Source organism: Leptosomus discolor, chromosome 4 (assembly GCF_034619465.1).
Source record: "Leptosomus discolor isolate bLepDis1 chromosome 4, bLepDis1.hap2, whole genome shotgun sequence".
NCBI lineage: Eukaryota > Metazoa > Chordata > Aves > Leptosomiformes > Leptosomidae > Leptosomus > Leptosomus discolor.
The window spans coordinates 68,030,870-68,054,018 of NC_141394.1; positions in this window are offsets into that span (position 1 = coordinate 68,030,870).

Consider the following 23,149-nt stretch of genomic DNA (forward strand, 5'->3'; position numbering starts at 1 on the left):
TTGGCAGATGAAGGTTTTTTAAGATGCCCACCAAATGCACAAAGGTCATAACTCATTATCCATGTTCCCTCGAGAAATCACTCATCCCATCTCTGCAGGAAAAATTGTAAGATGGTATCTTACTTAAAAAAAAAAAAAAGACTCCTTAAATTAAAAAAAAAATATTAAAAATGCAGTGAAAATAAAGGCAAAGGGCTTAAAATATTAATTGCAGAGCCATTTCCTCTTGTTTTATTTTCATAGATTAGACTCTATTCCTGAGGAAATAGGAGAAGAAAGGCAGCAGGTAGCCAGCAGCAGAGAGTCAGTGCTCTCACTTGTCACTGTCAGTGCCTGCTGTGTAGGGAAAATGCCAGCCTGCCAAGAGCCAGCAAAAGCCTCAAGGGGGCAAAGTATTCCTAATGGCTGTGAAGTTTGGAAGAAAACGAAAATATGAAAGGGCAAAAGCCCTGCATTGTGTTTGTGCACTCAGAAGGACTTTTCTCAAATATCTTTGAATCTGTTTTGTTTCAAAATAATTTTCAAAGCATTTTGTAAAATACTGCTGTGAACTCTAGAGGATGCAGAATATACCTGGTCTTTGCTTGGATTTTGCAAAGCAGCAAGTGTTCACAAGGCCCTGATCCTGCTCACAGCAATATCAGTGGCCTGCACACATTGTGTGTGGAAGCCTTGGCCTCAAGAATAATTGTAGCCATTCTTAAAAGAGGTTTCTGCTGGTGTTTGGTCCTTCATATGGTGTAATTCACAGAGTTGAAGTGTCCCAATTAACAAACTTCAAAAAGTTTAGGGTTTGCATTTTGTTCAAGGAATGTCCGATATGGGTGCCTAGAACACTGGAAGCGTGTTGAATCTTGTCCAATATCCTCAGCGTGACAGTAATCCACATAACAACATGCGCTGCTATAAGGAATCCCCCCAGCAGGCATGTATTATACAACCTTTCCCTCTCATCAGACTCCTCCTGGTCTTGCATCATTGGAAACATGATGAAAACAGTAAAGAATTAGTCATTTTCGGTCATTTTCTGTCATTTCCAATTTTTCACCTGCTAAGCAAGCCAAAAGATAAGGCTTCCCAGCACATATCAAATAACCTCTAAACATGGTCTTTTGCTTTAGGGGTTCCCCCTCAGTCTCCACATAGCCTGTGGTGAACTACCAGGGTCTCCCTGATAACATAGAGTTGTCTCCTTTTCTTTTCTCCGACACGATGTTTTTAAGAGAAGGTGAAAGTATATGGAGGCAAACAGTAACGTCTCTTGCTACATACTAGGGGTATAGGGGATTATTATATTTTGCTGTGATATTAAGTACATAGCTGATTGCGTGGTGGGAGGCCTTCAGGAAAAATGAAAAAGTATGACAAGGAATGAGTTGCATATGAGATAAACTGCTCTGGTGGACTTTGAAGTTTCACCAAACCTTCACTAGGGTTTTTTGCCACGGCTGTATGAATCATCCTAACTGCACTTGTATAATTCCACAATTTACCTAAGCATGGGAGCAGAATCCATGCTTCATCACTGAAAACAATTGAGAAAGCAGTGGGCAGAAAAATCTGTCTGAAGCACTTATGTTTAACTACTACGAGGCATGATGGTCTTATTTGAGATTTCAGTCATTTCCTCGTTTTCCCAACACTATGGTTCACATTTATCAGTTCTCACAAATGCTGGCATTCTTTCCTCTTAATCCCAATATATGCTTTTACTTTTCATGTCTCTTAGCTAGTTTCCTTCGAAGAGCAGCCAACTGCTTTCTTCCTTAGCCAAGCAAGCACTGCAACTTTCTGTCATGTTCCGGAAACAGTAGATCCACACTTTTGTCATTTTTCTTCTCAAAGGGCCATCAATCAGATCTCCTCCCCTTCAGAATTTTTTAAAACGGATGCAACATGCCTCCAGGACACTTTCCTTTCAGCTCATTTTTTAATCATAAATTTCATTCTTACCTCCACTGGCTACCAGCGATATTACTCAGCTCCTCTGACAGACCAGGAAGAACTATTTCTAACTTCAGTGCATGTCTGAAACATGAGGGGAAGGCTATGTGGGACTGTGAAGAGGAATCTAAATGAGACGAAGGTCTCTTCTCAGAGAGTAGGATGGTTGCTACAGTCTTTATTTTTTGGTGACCAGCATGCTCTGCAAGGGGTGATAACAGCCAGCATTTAGATTACAGAAAACCAAACTGGATGAAAATTGAAAAAGCATTTGCACTAAAATATTGATGAAAATATGTTTTCTCCATTTCTGTACTAAAAGCTTGTTTCAATAAAAGTTTTCCAACCAGCTCTAATAGCAGTCAATAAAGCCGAGTGTATTGAACTAGAACAATGGAATTGTTTTCATGATACATGTTATCTAAGAATGAAAGAAAAGTACTGGAGTGCACTTGCAGATTGGCAATGACTTCAGGACTAGTAATGTCACAGAGAAATATTTAGACAGATTGGAGTTGATTAACACAGCCAGACAGGACACTGCACAGTAGCCAAAATACGTGCTATAGCAGAGTCAGATACCGAATGTTCAATGAAAGTCTCTGTTTTCCAGACAAGGACATAACTTTTAACTTCCTCATTATTTTCTCAAGGCTATTTTTTCCATGTATACTCATGTTTCTTGAAGTGACAGCTGCCCATCAGATATAACAAATCCCTCCACTAAAGACCATATTGTGGCAGCAATTTTAAGCAGTGATTTTCCTTGATGTTATGACTACATGATTTATCTTTTTTTACATATTTCAGAGGAAACCCACCATTTTGTCACATTTCCATCAGCCAGAACAATCTTCAAATTTCTAAACAGGTTTGTGGGAGACTGCCAGCATGAATTTAAAAACAGAGTGACTAGAAAGTGTGAAGTATATGCCTCGTGTAGCCCACTCTTCTGCTAAGGAATGATTACATGCCAATTAGCTAAATTCTTTCATGTCCATGGGATATTTCAAGTGTGATCAATAGACAATTATTTTTGACCAAAAATGGAAAAGAATAATACATAGATTTATTGGTACTGAAGCAATATGAAGGGAGTATGGAGTTAGCTTGTATCTCTAAGAAATAAATTACAATATTCAGACTACTCAGATTACAGATCATGAGTAAAAATTAATTTATTAAAGAATAGACTAAACTACGGAGGAATTTATGGGTTTGGTTTTAAAAAAGTAATTCATGCCTTTGTGCAGCTGCTATTCTGTAAGGTTTAGTCATCAAAATAGCTAAGTAATTTTCAAAATCAGCGTTTAAATAACTCAATAACTTTTAGGACATTTCCATTCTAGCTACTCAGTCAAAAAGATAATATAAAAGTAAACACTGGGAATGTTTCATGTTGATCCTCTTCTACAGTTATTGATGTAGAAACTAAGGTTAATATTCTATACATAATACAACACATCCAATATATCTGCATTCTTTAAAAACCTTGATGTATAATGTTGACGTTGTCAGTAACCTATTTATATATTTGTTGAGCTTGACATCTGATCTTGATTGCATATGAAAGGATGGGGAAATAAATCAGAGTTGTTAACAATTCCGTTTTGAAACAAAGAAAATGAGCGTTCAGTGCTGGAAAATGACTGATCGGCACTTATTAGGATCAATAACAATCACAAGAAATTTTGATCATGAAATTATTTTCTCCTTCAGTGAAAATGTCAGTGAAAAACAAACTTTGATTAATTTTGTACTGTTATATCAAAATCCATAGATTGTAAAGACAAAAATAATAGATCTGCAAAATTTTTTACTATTTCTAGGTAGAAGTGGTTCAGAATCATTTTTGTGAAAACTTATAATGGCTTAAAATTCCATGCCCTTCTTATACCATTTATGGATTTTAGTGTTGGTCACTTCTGGTGTTTCTCTGTTGAACATTTTGAAATATTATGGTTGTAATCCCAGTAACAGGAGAATCTGCAGAAAACATTTGGTTTAGGATTTTGAAGCCATAGAATGTTACTAAGACAGTATCACATGCCACTATTAACAGAAAACAAACATATTTTAAAAAATGCTTTCATAAAAATTTCATTTGTGGTTGTGAAAAGCCAGCAACAAAAGTAATCTAAAATCCCTTGTTTTTAAACTCTGAGCACCTTGAAAGGTTTTCACCAGATCAAATGTCCTTCAATCCTTGCTTGTGCAGTAGCACTAACCCACTGTTTGTCTACCTGTGGTGTGAAAGGGGCGCTTAAGGAACATGACTTCAAGAATAAGTAAGCTTGTCTTATCCTCACAGTCTGACTTTGCCCTTTTGGAGGTGTTTCCAACATCACAGACCATTTTGCAGCAATGTTTGTACAAAGTTTTTGAAAACTGTTCTTAGTATTTCTGAAAACAGCAAACACTTTCTCTGAGATACCATTATTAAAGTTGATTTTTCTTTACAGCTGTAGGACAACCTAGTTCAACTTCTCTTTTCTATAAGCAACTTTCAGACTGTTTTTGCCAAGAAAAAGGGTATGACTTCGACACCCTTTTACACACAAGCAGCTGAAGATTATTTTTTTTTTCATCAAGGTTATCCTTGTTTTTCCCATTTCTGCATTTAAATATTTCCATTGGAGCAGCACATATTCATTTGTGGCTCATTAGATTATATAACTTAATCACTTGTTTGCAAACCAGTTCAATCCACTGCCTGAGGTACAGTGTAAGAGATGGTTGGGTTTTTACAAATAACTGTCTCTCAAAAGTTCAGTCCTTACTGTTCTTTGCTACAGCAACGGATACTTTACACTCAGTTTGGGTTTTTCTACAGTGACATCAGCAATAACACATCTTTTTAACTTTGTGGTTTTCCAGGACCTACACCTGCTTCAACATTGATTTTTGCACTTGATTTATTGGCTTGGTAGGTCTCTTTGGCAACATGCTGCATGTTGTTTGCTGTCATTTCCCTGGTTTGCTTAGGTACTCAAAGCTGCTGGTCTATTTCCTTCAGACTTGCTGTTTGAAAAGAAAAATGTTACTTTGTTTTCTGAGGTCAGAATTCAATTTCCTTCCTTTTCCTTTTTTGCCCAGTGGGAAATGCACTTTACTCTCCTATTTTTCTCATTCATTTATTGCAGTACAGAATGCTGTAAAGTATGTGCTAATACAACAGTTTTCCTTGTTGAAATGCTGAAAATATCTGCCTAAAGTATGACTCTTCCTTTTTCCTTTTTTAGCTATTCAGCTTGGTCATTGCAGTTGGGAAGCAAAATATCTGGTTTTCTGGAGTTTTTTTTCCAGCTTCTACCCGCTGCCTGCCAGTTTACGAGGCTTCCAGCCAGCTTTTCACACCCTGTAGCTGTCCAGTGAAGGAGAAATCATCTTTGTTTTTGTAAACTTCATAATACACTTAGAAGAAGGGTAGCAATAAATTGCTCTGAACAAGTAAAGAAGGATGGGATAGGAATGTTTGATACCTGTTTGAGATGCCTCTGACAGGAATAATCCTGCACAGAAATTGACAGGTAAGTTTGTAAGTACTGCACAAAGAAATAAATGACCTGATATTTTCAGACACACCACATACTTACCTCCTGTTAATGGTGAGTATATTTTCTATCTCACCACTTCTCAGTTTTGGACCTGCATTTTGAAGCAGCTTGAGAGGTGATATGCCATACATAGTGGAGAATATAACTTAATGACAATGATGACTATTTATAACTTTGGAAACCTTGTTTTCACAACATATTTTTTGTGAGGATTTTCCAGTTTTATACATAATGTGCCAGTCATTTTTTTATCAGTTGTAACATTTGTCAAATTTTTAACTCATGTCATTAATAAGTCATTGGTACAATAAATATATTTCAAAATCGTTTTCTAACATCAGCATTCTAATGAGTTTCAAAAACAAAACCTTGAATTTTCAGATAAAGCTCAAATCCCTCTGAAACCCATTGAGGATCTGAAGCCTGGTGTTGTAGAAAAGGCAGAAAATAAATCCATGAATGAATTACAACTTATCTTTCTGCATTCATAAACTTGGAATTAAATTACTTTCTGTGATACCACATATATATAATTTTTAGTAAAAAAAGTACTATTTAGAAAATGTCTTTGCAGCAAGAGAAAAGCAAGTTTGAATTAGATTTTAATGCACAGACTTATATGATTAATATCCTGGTGTACAGCAAGGTTAGAAATGAAGAGTTGTAACAGTGGTTCAGACTGGGCATCCATTCTTCCCATAACTCCTTTCATCCTTTCCCAAACAACAGCAACAGTGATGTTTAAGGAAAGTGTGGAAACCAGCTTACTTCTGTAGCGTAATTACTGGGGGGACTTATTGAAATACCTTCCCCTACACAGAGATGAGGGAGTTTCCAGGGTGGAATGCAGCAGGTATGCAAAAAATCTGCTCCATGGTAATTCCCTAGGCAACATAACCTGCAACCTTAGATGCTGGCAACCCCAGGGGAGCTTGGAGTTCTGACTCTGAGAGAAATAACACAGAGGCTGGAGTGAAGACAAGACAGCCAGACTCTGTGATACCATTGCTGAGATGAGAACTTCATGATACTGTGGAAATGATAAGCTGCATATTTGTTACCCTAGGCCAACAGCCTGTCATCTTTTTGACAAACACTTTGTCCTGAAGTGAACTTGGTTTATTATAATCTCATTATAATGCCAAAACACACCTCCATCCCAAAAGCTACCCACCACCTCCCAGGTGCAACCACCCCTCACTGAGCTTGTTCTCTGAATTTTCTCTAGTCTGTACCTTTAAAAGTAAAGCGAGGAGATTTTACACCTATTATAACAAAGGTATGTATGACAAGAGTCACTCATGCTCCACCTGAAAAGTAAAAAATAGTATAAAACTAGCTTATGAAAGGAGGATGTTAGGAAATATACCATCGATGACAAGCCATGGACCATCTTAGACTTTTGGGATCAGTCATCAGCCTAAGCCTCTCTTCTCCCCTAAGATGCCGGACATTCAGTTACACTGAGTGCTCTCCGGGAAACTTAGAAATCTCTATAGAGTTGCTTTTATAGCTTAATGTGTTTTATAGCCAGGCTGTATTATTCTTATTTGAAATTTGCACATGCTTTGCAAACAATGATTTTATCACTGGCAATCCAAAGAACATGTGTATCTGTTGCTGCTCCAATAAACTGCACTTTTATCAGTCTAGCTGTGTGAGCTCTTTTGAACATGACCACACTACTACATGTGGCCATGCTAGTTTTGTCAAGTGCCACTAGACTGATATTGGACGCAACCGGACTCAGAGAGCCGAACTGGGCACCACTCAGAAACTAAGCCTGGCTGCCCCCAGCCCCTCTGATACCTGAGCTGGAATGCAAGGGGGTTTATTTTCTGCCAAATTCCTTCAATATTAATGCAACAGCTTCTCACTGTTTTTACTTGCCGGTTGTGCATCAGAAAAGTGAAAACCTGGTTCTGCCTAAACCATTGCTCAGTTGAGTTAGCAATGACACTCGGGTTGGTGAATGCCCACTCTGGCTCCACTGTGCATCCTTAAGGCAGTGGGATAACCACTCCTGCCAGTGACCTTGCTGGTTGTTCCAGTTTCCTTCCATGACACCCTATTGTGTCCACACAAACCCCAGGTTTGGGGCTCTGAGTGCTACAAAAACACTTGAGACACCCTTTCAAAAAGTGTTATGAGGTAAGCAGGCACCTCACCTCTGCCATCTTTCATGTGCTATATTCCTTCATCACACATGCCCAGGGTAGTTATTCCTTCATTAAAATTGTTGTACCATTGCCCAACTAAACCTAGTCCATGGCACACCAGTCAGAAAAGGACCACATTACAGGGCTCTGGTGGGGGGTACCAAATGAGAGCACACGTTTCCCAGGTGCATTCTCCAGCTGTGGTCCCTCTTCCGCCTCTTCTCCCATTGAACTACCCAATGGAGCATCACTACAACCAGACACTGCCCTTGGAGAATGACTTGGGCCACCCAACCCTGCTGCTTAACCGCAGTGAAGAGTTTACTGAGTGTGTTTTCATGGGGAAGTACTAGGAAGGTAGAAGCAGAACAGATGTAAAGCTCTGTAAAATACCAAGTTTAGTTAGGAACAATTAGAAAATGTTGAATAACAAGCATAAAATGTTCTCACCTTAGTTAAGATGACTTGTACTGTGATGATAAAAGCTGTGGACCAAAGAGACACAGGCATCAAGAAATAAACTTGCAGTATATTTTTTATAAATCACTGCTTCTCAATATTTTCACAAAGCCTTTGGCCATTTTTTCCCCATTTAAGGATTACACCCACAGAACATCTTCTGTTGTTTATTATCTTTGCATCTGCCTACCTAGTTGTATTTCTATGATTAGTGTTATAATTTTTGCAGATTTTATTAATTTTATACAGATTGAATTCAACTCATAGGTTCAATTTTTCAAGGCTTGCTCCTTTTGGTCATTAAAAATATCTATGTTTATTTCCAGCAGTTACATTTTCACACAGAAATTTATAATAAATGCAATTAAATAAATATGGTGAATTACAATGTTTTAATTAGCTGGAAAAGTTTTATAAGATATTATGGCATGTTTAACATATAAAATGATCTAGTAGGAAAATAGTTATCTTTTATTTATTATTCCATTATTCATTTTTAAGTATTATTTCAAGTCAGGCCTAAGGATTAAGGGTTCAGTGCTGCAGTTCTGATTGTATTACTAGTAGTCTACAGACAGAAGAAAAATGATGAAATCAGCTCTCTTAATAGGGTAAAATACTTGGGATTAACTGTTCACACATGAGAAAATTTTTTGGGGTGGGTTCAAATATAAGAAGATACAGGTTTTAGATATGTGTAGGTAAAGACAAAATTGTATTAGCTTAATGATTCTTAACTGTCATGGTTTGACCCTGGCTGGATGCCAGGTGCCCACAAAAGCCACTCCATCACTCCCCCTCCTCAACTGGACAAGTGAGAGAAATGCATAACAACAGGCTTGTGGGTCGAGATAAGGACAGGGAAATCACTCGGATCTACCATCACAGGCAAAACAGACTTAGGAAAAAAAAAGTAATTTATTACTAATCAACTCAGAGAGGAGTAATGAGAAATAAAACCAAATCTTAAAACACCTTTCCCTGACCCCTCCCTTCTTTTCCTGGGCTTAGCTTTATTCCTGGTTTCTCCACCTCCTCCCCACAAGTGGCACAGGGAGACAGGGAATGGGGGTTGTGGTCAGTTCATGACATCTGTTTCTGCCTCTCCTTCCTCCTTCAGGGGGAGGACTCCTCACACATTTCCCCTGCTCCAGTGTGGGGTCCCTCTCACAGGAGACAGTCCTCCATAACTTCTCCAATGTGAGTCCTTCCCACGGGCTACAGTTCTTCACAAACTGCTCCGGTGTGGGTCTCCTTCATGGGGTGCAGTCCTTCAGGAACCGACTGCTCCAGCGTGGGCTTCTCTCTCCCCATGGGGCCACAGGTCCTGCCAGGAGCCTACTCCGGTGCAGGCTTCCCACAGGGTCACAGCTTCCTTCAGGCACCCACCTACACTGACATGGGTCCTCTGTGGGGTGTAGACAGCCATCTGCTCCACCGCCCATGGGCTGCAGGGGGACAGCCTGCCTCACCATGGTCTTCACCACAGGCTGCAGGGGAATCGCTGCTCTGGCGCCTGGAGCATCTCCTCCCCCTCCTTCTTCACTGACCTTGGTGTCTGCAGGATGTTTCTCTCACATATTCTCACTCCTCTCAGTCACTGCAATTACTGCTGCACAATAACCTTTCCCTTTCCTAAACACGTTATCACAGAGGTGCTACCACTGTCGCTGATGGGCTCAGGCTTGAGCAGTGGCAGGTCCATCTTGGAGCCATCTGGCACTGGCTCGATTTGACACAAGGGAAGCTTCCAGCAGCTTCTCACAGAAGCCACCCTGTAACCTACCCACTACCAAAACCTTGCTACTCAAACCCGTCACATTAGCTCATGTTCTACATAGATCATATTAGTTTTTGTCATCTATACAATAAACAAATTAAGGTGTATTTTCTGTTGTAGTGAGTATTTATTAAATTCACCTGTAGCTTTTAAATTCTGAATAATTTTAATTTACTCTTAACAATGGTTTCAAATTCACTAAAAGGCCCTGAAAAACTTTAGCATGGTAAATTGTTTTGTTTAACTGCATCTACTTAAAAATTCTGTGAGTTGGTAACTGAATACTGCAAGAAATTATGAAAATTTTTTGATAGTTAACACTTACTGATTATTTGCACAATGATTTCTCTGTTTGAATGTTTAATTTGATTGGCTTCACAAGATGTCTTTTGCCTTACAAATGGAAGTGTTTGTCTCCAAAATTATATACATTCTTACATACAAATTTTTCTCCCTGTTGTGAGCAACAAAAGATGAGTCTCCAAATGGAAATAACTTTACAATACATTGTACAGAGAGGCATCCCACTGCAGCTTTTAAATTACTCCCTTTCAGGTGACTCATTGAATGAATTAACATCTGAGCAGAAACAACAGCCACTGGGTCAAACATCGATAATAAGACTTTGAATTACACTCAACATGAAACACACTATGGTGAGCCTCTCGTGAGTTAGTTTTTCATAGTCATATTTTTTACATACATGAAAACAGTAATTTTCTTTACTTATCCTAAATGGGAAATCTGGGAAATTCAGCAATCTTCCTCCCTTGGTCCCACTGAAAAACAGAATAACATTTCTGAAAGAATTATAGAGTTAGTTTACTCATTTATACAAAGTAGCTTAAATAACTTAATAGCTATTTGTTGAAATTCAGTTACCTCAAACTACCATTTAATAACAAATTGTAACTTCCATAAATAATGCCAAATGCAGAGCTCATAATTATTTATATTCTGCTTGTATTTTCTACATTACAACACTATTTGACTTGTCCAATTTCAATCAAATATTTTATATATATAATCTTTATGTATCCTTATCTTTTGAGTAACAAAATTAAGAGATCCTATAAACCAAAACAAAATGGCAAAAACATCCTAAATCTACTTCAGGAATCTTCCCCGTTTTCTGGATTATCTCTATTTCATGATGATTCTTCAGTGATCTATAAAAATCACTAGACTAGAAAATTGGGTTGTGTCATCTGTTCCTGTTGTGATGAGTTCATTTGTCTTTACCTGAAAATTTCAGTGTAGTTCTTAAACAGCCTCACTGTTGTCTGTGACTATATCAGGCTTGTCTGTGTGGAAGCTGTTTTGAACCAGTTTTGAACCAGTCTTGAATCAGTTTTGAACCAGTCTAACCAGTGTTTTACCTTCTTGTAAAAAGAGCAATATCAAAATCATTGTTATGCTGAAAACAACCAAGGACATTATGAAGAAGGAAGAGCATCTGCATTAAAACAAACGCTGATTGCAGGTTGTCTCCCATGTATTTAAAACAGGCTTTGAACACATCTAGTGAGATGAGCTCCTCAGACTTCTTGATGGTTAACCTCCAGGGAAAGAAATGCTGCTCTACAGAAAGATACAGTTTTTTCCTTACAATTTGGAAAGTCAGCCATAACCAGAAAGGACACAGTACTTTGTGTTTTAATTAGGGGATGACTTCGAGGGAAGACAGTTATTCTTTTATAAAGTAGATGAATTATAGGGAGGCATAAGAGACAAGTTTAAAAAAAAATTCTCAATACCTTCTTTTTCAAAAAAAATCACTCATGAAAGGGAGATTCTGAATGTTTTTTAAGTCAACTCAGCTTCAAAAGGAATAACACAAATTTTTTATTTTCTTAACAGAGAAGTAAATATATGTGTGAACTAGGAGCTCTTCCCTTGTGAATAATAGGTTAAAAAGTTATTGGTCATTCTTTGGACTTCTAATGAGGACAATGCCTCTCTCCCTCTGTGGTGAAGACATTTTAGACTATGAATATTTTTTTATAATTTCTCTTCTGCAGTGCTGGCAGACAGGGTATACCATCCCCTCTTACTCACTGTAAGAATAAAGGCTCTCAATCCCAGAACTCACCAGTCTCGTGAGCTGACATGCAAGTATCACATGTTGGGATTGCAGTAAAGTTTCAGCTCTACAGGTGCTGTAGACTTTAGATTTAATGAAGTGTTAAGGATGTCATGACAGTTGCCTTATTGTCTATATCCTTTAATCATAGGATAAAAGGCTTTATTTACAGTAGCAGACTGAACTGCTTCAATCCACTTCTTACGCCTCCATAAGTTTTAAAAACTGTTCAAGCTGGTTAAATATCTTCAGCTGAGCTATAGTTCACTAAAACTTGGATTTTGTCTAACCTGAACTGTTTGATTTTTATGGAATCTTCTTTTGGGAAAGTAAAAAGAAGTCATTTGGCTTCAGATCAGCATCACATTAATCTCTAGTCATACTCAAACCTTGTATCTCTATAAAGCTATATCATAAATCTCTTCTTAGTCATCTTCCCCATGGGTCTGTGGTCTGCTACTCAGACCTCATTCCTTAAGATTCTTCTCAGACCCAAGTTCACGACATAGTCTCCCAGCCACAGCCATTCTCTTGTGCTCCTGCCTATCTGCCACCAAAGGCATGAATGTGCATTTTCCAAAGGACTCGTGCAAAGAAGCCTCAGCTAGGGCATCACTGAGATGGTATTCAACTCAATGAATTACCAGGTGAGTCCTGAAAGCACTTACATCATGCAGGGTGGAAGAGCCTGACCAAGCACTGCACTATACCAACACCTACACTGGTGTCTACATTTAGCCTGTACCCAGGGCTAAACTATAATAGTCACTCTGTCACCTGACAACCCCTCACAGCCAGGGAGGGGAATCAAGGAAGAACGCCTATGGGTGAAACAGATTTAATGAAAACACCACTAATACCAACAGTTATACTTAGCCAAACAGCTGCCCAGTTGCCACAATCAACCAGAGAGCAGTCCCTAGAAGAAGCCAGAGGAGAGGCAGGTAAACCCTCAGCAGGAACCCCACAGGAGCTCCTCTTTCTTACCAAACCTTCCCCCTTTATAACAACCATGGCATTATGGGATGGGCTACACCTGTAGCTAACTCAGATCAGCTGCCCTGGCTGACTTGAAACTGCTAATGGTCTGCCTAACATGGCTGGGCTGTGACTCTATCCCAGCCAAACCAGGACAACTGGGATTTATTTAAAATGTTAAACTGATTTCCACTGTATGATGCAGATGTACTCTGGGCATCAAAGCCTGGATAATAAGGACCAAAGGTCCAGTGCTTTTAGGATTTTTTCTGTTATATGCCTTGTTAATGGAAAATCACTATTTAAAACACACAATATAAACTTTGAATTGATTTGCCGTAAACTAGTACAAGAAGTGAAAATAAATAATTTGTTTTACTTGCAATAAACTTTGCTACTTACTTTCCATAATTTAAAGCAAATTCCCAGAGTTATTGTTGATGTTTCTTTTATTTATTTTCTCATATTACACACATTTTAGAAAAGTAAATTTTCTTCATTATTTTTGAGTGCTTTACTATTAGGGAGGACAGGTTAAAAACTTCCAGTGAACATGGAAATCAAAGCACAACACCTAATCATACCTATGTAGGATCACAACATCTTTTCCTTTAGAGTAATGTGCTGTGAGCAACACCAAGATTTGTTTCCACTCTTGATGTGGGCCAAAGTTGCTCATGGGGCCAGGAAACGGGTTGACAAATAAAAAGTAATACCAAGCCTTTGCCTTCCCACTGCACCCACCTTATTATCTTATTTTAGGGGTTTGTTTGTATTTTCTGTGTTAAACACCACAGCAGAGGTGCGGGTTCCTGACTCAGCTTTCTCTATGGGCAAAGAATTCTTCAAGGTGCAGCCTGATGCCTTCGGTCACTTGCTGAAATGTACAGACAGGCTGGGGGGGGGAAGGCTGCTATCCTTGGATCAGAGCTCTTGGTGCTGTGGGACTTGAAAGGAAGTTCCTTTGGGGATGAAGGTAAGTCAAAACACACCCAGCTATAAAAATACCTAGAATACTTGAAAATGAACTTTAGCCAGCTGAACTCGGAATGTATTTAAGGGTCCCAACTCAGGATTTGAGCTAAATGGCATATCTAAAGGAAAGGTTGACATGGCAAGGAGGGACAGTAAGACAATGAACACGGTAGTAAGGAAAGAATTTCAAAGAGACTTGGGATGAAGGAACATAGACACGGGTATGGCCTTTTTTGATATTAGGAAAAACGTATTTTGATTATGCTTATTCCTTCTGGACTCTGCCTTTTGGAACTCTGTTACCAGCTAAGGGCGATCAGGATGGGGCGTCAACTAGACATCAACTCAGAAGACCCAGACAGCCTTTTGGAACATGGCTTTGAATAAACACTCTTCTCAATTGGGCTTGGGTTATTTTTTCTTATCAGTAAAGCAACACTGATAAACAAACACCATGTCATCATCACTCAGTTCATCATCTTTGTCTTTTTTTTATAAAATAGTGCCTGTTTTTCATGAAGTGGGTCATCTGTAGTTCTTCTGGAACTCACAAAAGTCCCTTGCCATTGCTGTATTTTTAGCAAAGAATAATGAATAACTGATAGGATGAAATATAGTGCTACATAATTGGCAAATGGAGAACGTTTTGCAGAAATCACTCAAACTATTTTGAATTTCATTTCTAGTCATGGTTTATTTAACACTAGCAGAGTGCTGGAAGAGTTTCACAAAAGATTGATGATCCTCTAGAGCAATTCCTAAGCGTAATATTATGTCTTAAAGAGTTATGTCACTTTCTTTAAGGGTGCTGAGAAAGATATTACTATTCATCAATAAAAATTCAAGTTTTACCAACCATCTGTATTGCATAAATCAAGTAGAGGGTAAGGGTTTCCCCAGAAAACAATTATCAAATGGAATGAGATGGCCCAAAAGGCATTTATTGTATTAAAGTGTGTCAGTAAATGCATTATGCTACAGCTACAATGAACTTCAGAATAAATTTTAAAGACACTGTTTTTCAAGGATTTTTGCCCAGGGCCCTGTTTACATGGAAAATGGTGTTTCTTATCCTTTGAGTTGGGACTTGTCTACAAGGAAGAGGTGCATCTGCTCAGTTTGAAGTGTGGTTTTCAAACTGCTTTAAACCTGATGGGAAACACTTTTCTTCTCACTTTGGACATTTTATTTCAAATGAGCTCAATCTGACTAGAAATCATTCAGCTGAATTGAAATAAAATATCTTCAAAAGAATGTATGTGTGTGTGTACGCATACATAGGAAACTGTCACAATTAAGTAAAGGGAAAAAAAAGTTTAATTTAAATTCTTTTTTTTTTTTTTTTTAATATAGAAAAGACCATAGTCAAATTAGCTCAATGCTGTTAATTTCACATTTAACATCTTATTGGTAATCTAGGCCAATGTACGACTATTTTAAGTATTTTGGAGATGTTCAAGATTAGAAAATAACTGTATAAACACTTCAAATCTGATTAAATGTACGCTGTGTTTAATTTCCTGCACTGAAGATTCCAGTCCATCCTTGTGCAAGTAAAATCACATCTAATACATGCAACATGGATAGCTAAGCATGAACATATCTATTATTATTATGTAAAGAGAAGTTCTGCTTGTCAGTTCCTGGATTATTTCTGAGATTTCTTCAGCAGCTCCACAAATGTGAGGCAAAGGTGCAATTGAGTGAATTGGAGTTCTTCACAGAGAACTGGAGTTATATCTCTATTTGTTATCTTAGGAAATACACAGATTCTTGTTTCATAAAGAAAACCCAAAAAAATCTCAAGGTGAGAGTGTTTGTCAAATTGGAACTCCCTTCAGAAGTATTTACTTTGACACTAAAGAAAACCCATTTAAAGTAAGGATTTATAACATAAAATATTTCTGAATCTTTTAAATACAGTGAAGAAGGAACAGCATGGGATTGTTTTTTAAATTCTGGTGTAGTTCATATTTGCAAATGTACAATTTGAGCAGAATTTATTTTGTAAAATCCAATGAGAAGTATGGGGTTAGATTATGCAGTAAACAAATCTGTATGTTTTGTCAGAAGTGGAACCTTTCCTTGGAGTACATATCCCTTGGATTGATCAAGAGTACTGATATGATGTCTTTCAAGGAATTGATAAAATACTATTAAATGAAAGATTGACAAAGGCTGTGAAAGGTAATAGAGCATGTATTATCATCTCAGCCATCAGTGGCCCTTGGGACCTGCTCCACTTTGAGCAGCTGTGTCACGCTAAGACAGTGCCATACATGCCTGGAGGCAAGGTGGACTGTCTGACAACATGCTGACACTGGGAGGTGCACCAAGAACACCATGTAATTTCATAGGCATTTTTTGAGCTATTATTTTCCACCAGTAATGAGTTGGGATGCAACTGGAACTGCTTATAAGTGGTAGTGGGGTCTCTTTTATCATTACCCCAAATTATGCTGCTCCCTCTTGCTTTTTGTACAAAAGTGTTTGTCAAGCTGCAATGGCTATACCTCACTTGTATCACAAGAGCTGTGACATGCCAGTCTTTCTGCTAGGTATCTGCGAAAAAGCTTATCAATCTCATTTAATTTCCTGAAAACTCAAGACCGCTCTACAGCCTGTTGAAGCACTCAGTGATATTAAGCAATGTTTCTTCAGGAAAGATTACAAAGCTGATCACCCTCAGTAGCCTGTTTTAAAAATTCAGAGGGTAGCTCTTATGAACAAAGTTTGTTCTCAAGTGTTGTGCTTTTTAAATAATAACGGACAACAAAAACATATCTCTCAAGCTGCTGCTTCATTACTGATGTTAATGACCCCAAATTCCCTTGTGCAGTCTCAGCCTCAGCCCTGCTGCCAAATTTAGAAAATTACCCAGTTGTTCTAAATTCCACTTTTAGGTTTTCATTCTTCTTTGTGTGTGGGCCAGGCTTGTGGAAAAGATTATAGATATTTCTTTCAAGAACACATGGTTTTGGTAAGAGTTAGTAGTGGTCTGATAACTCCTTCATGTGACAGTTTTTTAACTAGATAGAAGTATTTGGTGTATCAAAGTAGATGCAGTTCATAACTTTCCAAAGTTTGGGAAACGGTTTTAATGTTAGTAGATGTCCTGATTCATAAACAACGGTAATTATTGCTAAATGTCCAAGAAGTCCATGTTGACCATTTTCCAATGAAATGATGCAATTCTTTACTGGAAAATGACCCAAGATTCAACATACTAGTAACCAAAATATTAATAACATATTTTAAAGTCAAAAGCAAAATATAACTCTCAAAATCACTATGGCGTATGATGAATCAAACAGATCCATTTTCATAAGACTTTCTTTTGACATTTCTTTTAAAATCTCAAATATTCTTACAAAATCTCAAATATTCTTACAAATCTAGAAACAATATTTTTCATCCCACATTTTTATTGTAAACTTGCCAGATAAACCTCTTTTACCAAGGGTCTGTACAATGCCTACCATGAAAGGACCCTGATGTGGGCCTTCTTCAGGTGACAATGAATTCTTATCAGTGCACAAGAACTTCAGACCCAAAAGCCAGAAAATTCTTATATGTGAGAGGCAAAGTGACTTGCAGGTATAAAGCTTAGTGTTCTGTGATTTAATAGTCTAATTCTGTAGCCTAAAGGTAGGTTAGCCTTCAGCTAGGTTAGCAAAATCAATGATACCTGTAGTCTAGGCTGCCAGTGTGTTTTAAGTAGTTCTCAAAACAAAAAATCCAGGACTGATGTGGTGATATAGACTCAAAGTTCTCTAGTGAATGTTGTAAAAGATAGATTATAGCACTCCACTGAGCTGTCTTTGCTAGCTTCAGCCTCTTTCACACCTGACTTTGCAGTCACCCAGATTCAACTGGAAGACATTCTTTGTCTTCCTGGCACTCAGTTATAAATAATAGCAGTAAAAATCTTGTGAGACAGAAATCCTAGCTTCAATAGCTCTAAAATTATTCCCAGACAATATGATATGTACTCTCTATTATTCATTTAAAATCAGTACAAATGTAGCTGTAATCTTAACCATGAAGGCCTCCCTCTACTTTGATGTTTTGGAAAACAAGATGAATATTGAAAACAGGTTATAACAACCAAGTGTCTCTGTACAGTACAGTTGGAAAAATTAACTGAATTTATGCAAAGATGCCAGTCTTCCTTGGGACTCCAACTAATACATTTCAGCCAGGACATCACAACCCTCAAGCTAGTAAGTACTGCAGCGCTGTCACAGTGGGGAGCGCTCCATTTTTTGTCCTGCAAAATAACTGCAAACAAGCACATAGCAAAGAGGCTTGGACTGGTTTACAGCTTAAAGGAGACTATAGGTTTTCCTGAGGCAAACAGAAATCACAGAGCCCTGGGTGAACCAAAGCAATTAATAGTTATCCAGCCACCTAAGACAACCTTGCATGGATGCATAAAGTTCCTTCTACTGTTTCTGCTCTCAGCCTGATACTGCCTGTTTCAGTAGGGTTCCTATCCAAAATCAGAATTGGTCAAGCATTTGGCCAAGCATTTAAGTAAGTTTGGGAAGTAGTTTCGCCAACCCTTTCTCCTAATATATTCAATGGTGTTCTGGTTTGCTTGGGATGGAACCACAGCCCAGCTGTGCTAGGCAACAGTTTCAAGTCAGCCAGGGCAGCTGACCTGAGTTAGCTACAGGTGTAGCCCATCCCATAATGTCATGGTCATTATAAAGGGGGAAGGTTTGCTGAGGAAGGGGAGCCCTTGTGGGGTTCCTACTGAGGCTCATTCTGTTCCTTCTCTAGCTTCTTCTTGTTTCTGAGGACTGCTCTCCTATTGATTGTGACTGCTGTATATCCATTTGGCTGAGTATAACTTTGTACACCTTTCTTAGTATTGGTGCTATTTTATTAAATCTGTTTTCCCTTCAACCCACAGGTCTTTTCTCCTTTTCCTGATTCCTATTCCTGGTGGTGAGTAGTTGTTGGGTGATAGGATGACTGTTACAGCTTTGTATACAGGCTAAATATAGACAAGTGGCTTAGGTAAAGCTTAAGAAAGCAGGACTGAGTTTCTAGGCTAGCATGCAAGGTATCTTTTGGGGTTCTAGTTGCTCTGTTGTTATTTTCTTTAGCCCACACTGAATTGTCATGTGACAGGACTGTGAAGACCAGATGGGTCAGAGACCTGAAGTCCTTGGTGGTATAAGTCACTTTTGAAGTAAAGATGTAGGTACAGATCTTACCAGACAGAATTGATTTTGGATCTTTATTTTCTGGCTAAATGTCTAGCTATCAACTAGTGATAGAAAGGAGAAAGTACTGCTAAGACTAGTGCAAGAAGTTTAGTATCTGTGTATCACTGGAACAGAACTATCTGTTGTATGCATTCTGCTGGATTCATACAACTATCTGGTTAGTATTATCATGCCCAGGAGCTTCCTTTTGGGCGCTTACATACAATTTCACTTAGGGAGAATGTCTTACTACATAGCGTATATATGTCCACAGAGCCAGGCAGAGGCTGAGTAAAGGTTTTGAGGATCCAAATTTTGGATTAGAGATCGGTGGCTTATAGGGTGGGATTTGGAGAGTCTGTGTCTGTGGAAGAGATAATATCGAACCAAACCAGTACAGTCCACTGCTCAGTTCTGGCACACAACTCATCTTTCAACAGACAGATGTTATTAACTTGTGAGTTTGCAAACTTATTGCTCCACTGTCATACCTTTCTACTAGAGGTTATTCCATTTATGGAAGAAGTAGCAGGAAAAGGAACTTAGCAATAGTAGATAAAGCTAAGGTGCCAGATGGGATGGTATCTAATTCTGCGACCTAGCTACAATAGTAGTGACCTTTTTTCTAAGCACTTCTGGAGAGGTAACCCCAAGACCTCCCATTTCTGACAGCACCCCATTATACAAAAATATTCTCATTTCAGTAGTTGCTGTTGAGGGGGGGGGAATGCTAATGAGGTCATTAAAAAGTAGCTGAATATCAATCAGATTCATATAGCTTTCCTTACCTTTTCAGATGAATTAAAATGCACATATGCTAAAATGACATATTAAGAACACCAGAAGGATTACCAAGAGGAATAGTACCACATTTGAATGGGTCTGACAACTAGCAAAACCCACTGGATAATATTTTAAAGTATGGGCTAAGTGATCAGCTCTGAGACCAAAATGGATCACCTACCGGTCATGATAGATGAACTTAGAATTATTATTAACACTGAATTCACACTTTACTAATTCATAATTCTAGCTTACAGAATTCCATTATGAATGTGTGAAGCTTTGAACAACTGTAAAATGTAAGTATCTTATTCCAACACTTCCTGTAATAGTTACCTAAGCTGAGGTTATTCTGTTTCAAAATTGTGGTTAAAAAACACCTTCAGTTTAGTCTCTTCCAAATTGTAATGTAGCTTATACAGGATAGATTTAATGTCATCAGGACACTTAAAATACTGCTATTAATTCTGAAGGTGACGGCTTATCACTGTAAGAGGAAGGAGGTTTCAGCATTCTCACTGTCATATACTTAATGTTTAACAAAATATTCAAATGTTTAGTAATGTTACATTTTCAGGAAAAAAATATGGTCCAGTGTCTGTATAGTAAGCCTAAATTATTTCTAGTATCCTTTACCTCCTACAGATGTATAAGTCATTGATATACAGGGAGAGTAAAATGTCAAGAGTATGCTCTAAAAACAAGTCAGAATTTTTGTAATTCAAAACTAATGCAAAATTTTTGTGTAGGATATTGGATTCATGTTCATATACATGGTCAATACAGAGGTGTGCTGTGGATCTACTGTGGCAATGAGTTCTAAAGAGCTGGGAATATGGGATGTGCTCAAGCAGCTGTTACCAATTTCTGACACTTGCCACCACCTATGTTTTTAAAAAAGGTTCCCTTTAACTCTTCTTATGGCCCTAGCCTGTTCACATAGGACTGTTTGAAACCTGACATTCAGTTCAGTTTATGTACTAGGGGCATCCTGTAAAAAATAATTTGATTGTATATGATCAATATTGGTTTTGCTCTGATTAGGAACACATATGCCCATGTGTGTACACACAAATTTCTCAAAGAGCTAAAATCAAGCCCTCTAGCTGCAGAGCTTTGTGGTAGGTTGCCTCAGATTTAGGCTGCCTTAGAATCATAGAATTATGGAACAGTCTTGGTTGGAAGAGACCTTCAAGTTCAAGTCCAACCTTTGTCCTAGCTCTATCAACACCACTAAACCATGTCCCTAAGTACAACATCTACCCATCTTTTAAACACTTCCAGGGATGGTGACCCCACCACCTCCCTGGGCAGGCCGTTCCAATGCCTGACAACCCTTTCAGTAAAGAAATTCTTCTTAATATCCAGCCTGAACCTCCCCTGGTGCAGCTTGAGGCCATTTCCCCTTGTTCTATTGCTCATTACTAGCAAGAACAGACTGACCCCCACCTTGCTACAACCTCCTTTCAGGTAGTTGTAGAGAGTGACAAGGTCTCCCCTCACCCTTCTCTTCTGTAGGCTAAACAGCCCCAGGTCCCTCAGCTGTTCCTCATATGAGACATGAGCCTTGTAGGAAAGCAGATGATCAGAAAGATTTTTTTACTAGATTCCTGCCTCTCTTCTAAAGACTTTTGTTCAAACTGAATGTGTAACTACTATGAGTAAGCAAATTCTGATAGAAAACTGTTTTACCAACAAGGCCTTTGATATTGCCTTCCAAAATTTATTTTTTTATTGGTTAAGTCCAGATATTCTCCATCTTGAAATCACCTGCTTAAAATCCTAGTGTACCACTAGGTTTGACTTCTCACATTGGCACTCATAGACAATTTTCTGCCACTACCTTCAAACACAAAATTAAAAGCTTATTGCTCTCTATACCATCTTTGGTGATAAAGACAGGATAAGAGACAGGAAACAAGTGGAGAAATATATTTGGTTTAATCTTGATGGGGTTTGAGATGTTGAACCGTTGACATCTGATACAAACACCAGTTGTCATATAGTGCAACTGAAGGGCAGTTATTTATAATGCACACAAAAGAACAGGCTAGCTGGACCAAAAGGACTGACTAGGTGGGAAATTCTTGGGCTTATCTAGTCTAAGACACCGCTGCCTCTGACAGCTGAGGATACTGTGGCTTATGGACTTCATTGGTTTAATTCTTGCTCTTCACTCATTTTGATGTTATTTTCTCCCTTGGTTTGCCACATGATGCACTTGCCTGATTGCTTCCTAACCCGTGTTAGGAAGAAACAAATGGGGGAATTATCCTAGATCTGTTTTTTCAAATCATTTAAGTAAACCCAGCTTTTTTTAATTAACCTGTGTTAGTCATCAATCACAACAGCATCTCTAAAAGACAGCAGGGAGCCATGAGATCTAATGGGGGAAGGGGCAGAGCCAGAGTGGGTGGTATGTGTCCACAACCAATGACACAACAGGACTAGGGAGTGTAGGTTTAGACTGAGCAGGACAAGGTGGGATTTTCAGCCCCATCTCTTCCTGTGCATGGGCCCAGCTTGTCTGGAAAGCCTTTGGAGATAGTTAAGAGCAACTCTTTTAGAGAGTAGTTTCCCTTGCAGTTTGTTGTGTGTCCCCTAGAACAAGGGAGATGTGCAAATGTTTCCCATCTCCCATGTTTTGGTGGTTCAGCCTTCCCTTGTCCCCAGTGCAAGTTATGAGGAATATCACTGAACCCACAAAGCATCATTTTTTGTCAACAGGATAAGAAATCATATGCAGTGATGAATGGGCAGAATAAAACTGGCATTCTGTTGCAGTATATTCATTCTGGCACATTTGTATTCTTTCCTGCCAGGCTTTATCTAAAATACATGCTAGGTTTGTTATCTGTGTCCTACTGGATTGTTCTTTTTGCTTTCTCTCTGTTCCCATTTTTTACAGTATTTACTTAAATAACTTTTCTTCTGAGTCTCTGTAAGAATCTATCCCTTGTCTCCCTCTTCTGCACAGCCTTGGCATTCTTCCTCTTAGTTGCTGAAGCTACACAGCCAGTTTCTTGCATCAGTTAATACTTGTCTTATAGCAAGCTACAACAATCCTGTTCTTAGGTATCACATTTGTGATAGAAAATCTCAGTCTCTGACAAATTTCATTGGCAAAAAAAAATATCTGTAGACCTCTATAACGCTAGCAATACCTTTCTGTGGCATAAGATATTGTTAAAAGTGCTTATTTCTGAGGTGGTTCA